Source organism: Schistocerca piceifrons, chromosome 3 (genome assembly GCF_021461385.2).
Source record: "Schistocerca piceifrons isolate TAMUIC-IGC-003096 chromosome 3, iqSchPice1.1, whole genome shotgun sequence".
Taxonomy (NCBI): Eukaryota; Metazoa; Arthropoda; class Insecta; order Orthoptera; family Acrididae; genus Schistocerca; species Schistocerca piceifrons.
The window spans coordinates 859680966-859683299 of record NC_060140.1 but is presented as its reverse complement, the minus strand read 5'-3'; positions in this window follow the sequence as shown (position 1 = coordinate 859683299).

Genomic DNA, 2334 nt, shown 5'->3' with positions numbered 1-2334 from the left:
CTGTAAAACGTGTAATAAACTAAAAACCTTATATTTATTTATGTACATGATTCAATAGGACCTACCTAAATCCAACTATTTACAAGCCAACACAATCCAGCAGCCAGCTGCTCATGGTACACAATTCGAAGTGTGTGCCAGTACCCACAACCTGAGGATGAGCGTGCACCGACCGGGAAGCTGTCTAACTGGACAGTCAAAAGCACCTCTGTTGGCAGTTGCCACACAAGTCGACCCCTTGAAGAGTTCACATCGGGGCCATCAGGTGCAGGTCAGTTTAGGCGAGGATAGCCGATGAAATCGCACTCGGCCTTGTGTTAGGGGCCGCCTCAGCACTCACCTCTGGGTTTTAGGGGGACGACAATAAACCCTGAGTTAGGGTGGGGACGCGAACCCCGCTGGACCCACATAAGTGACCACCTCGTTCTCTCATAACCAGTCCAGCACGTCGTAAGAGAACATGTTTCTTAATATAAGCGCCATCGTTTACTGACTCCGGCTGAAGTCGCATTAATTTTGTCATCTCTTTTGTGTCTACATCTACATCTACATGGTTACTCTGCAATTCACACTTAAATGCTTGGCAGAGGGCTCATCGAACTACTTTCATACTACACTACTGGCTATTAAAATTGCTACACCACGAAGATGACGTGCCACTGACGCGAAATTTAACCGACCGCAAGAAGATGCTGTGATATGCAAATGATTAGCTTTTCAGAGCATTCACGCAAGGTTGGCGCCGGTGGCGACACCTACAACGTGCTGACATGAGGAAAGTTTCCAACCGATTTCTCATACGCAAACAGCAGTAGATCGGCGCTGCCTGGTGAAACGTTGTTGTGATGCCTCGTGTAAGGAGGAGAAATGCGTACCATCACGTTTACGACTTTGATAAAGGTCGGATTGTAGCCTATCGCGATTGCGGTTTATCGAATTGCGACATTGCTGCTCCCGTTGGTCGAGATCCAAGACTGTTAGCAGAATATGGAATCCCTGGGTTCAGGAGGGTAATACGGAACGCCGTGCTGGATTCCAACCGCCTCGTATCACTAGCAGTCGAGATGACAGGCACCTTATCCGCATGGCTCTAACGGATCGTGCAGCCACGTCTCGATCCCTGAGTCAACAGATGGGGACGTTTGCAAGACAACAACCATCTGCACGAACAGTTCGACGATGTTTGCAGCAGCATGGACTATCAGCCCGGAGATCATGTCTACGGTTACCCCGGACGCTGCATCACAGACGGGAGCGCCTGCGATGGTGTACTCAACGACGAACCTGGGTGCACTAATGGCAAAATGTCATTGTTTGGGATGAATCCAGGTTCCGTTTACAGCATCATGATGGTCGCATCCGTATTTGGCGACATCGCGATGAACGCACATTGGAGGCATGTATTCGTCATCGCCATACTGGCGTATCACCCGGCGTGATGGTATGGGGTGCCATTGGTTACACGTCTCAGTCACCTCTTGTTCGCATTGACGGCACTTTAAACAGTGGACGTTACATTTCAGATGTGGCTCTACCCTTCATTCGATCCCTGCGAATCCCTGCATTTCAGCAGGATAATGCAAGATAGCATGCTGCAGGCACCCGTACGGGCCTCCCTGGATACATAAAATGTTCTACTGCTGCCCTGGCCAGCACATTCTCCAGATCTCTCACCAGTTGAAAACGTCTGGTCAGTGGTGGCCGAGAAACTGGCTCGTCACAATACGCCAGTCACTACTCTTGATGAACTGTGGTATCGTGTTGAAGCTGCATGGGCAGCTGTACCTGTACACGCCATCCAAGCTCTGTTTGACTCAATGCCCAGGCGTATCAAGGCCGTTATTACGGCCAGAGGTGGTCGTTCTGGGTACTGATTTCTCAGCATCTATGCACCCAAATTGCGTGAAAATGTAATCACATGTCAGTTGTAGTATAATATATTTGTCCATGAATACCCGTTATTCATCTGCATTTCTTCTTGGTGAAGCAATTTTAATGGCCAGTAGTGTACTTCTCTACCGTTCCACTCTCGAATGGCGCGTGGGAGAAAGTAACACCTAAATCTTTCCGTTCGAACTCTGATTTCACGTATTTTATTATGATGATCATTTCACCCTACGTAGATGGATGTCAACAAAATATTTTTGAATTCGGAAGAGAAAGTTGGTGATTGAAATTTCGTAAATAGATCTCGCCGCAAAGAAAACCGCCTTTGTTTCAGTGACTGTCACCCCAACTCGTGTATCAAATCAGTGACACTCTCACCCCTACTGCGTGATAACACGAAACGAACTGCCCTTTTTTGCACTTTTTCGATGTCCTCCGTCAATCCTA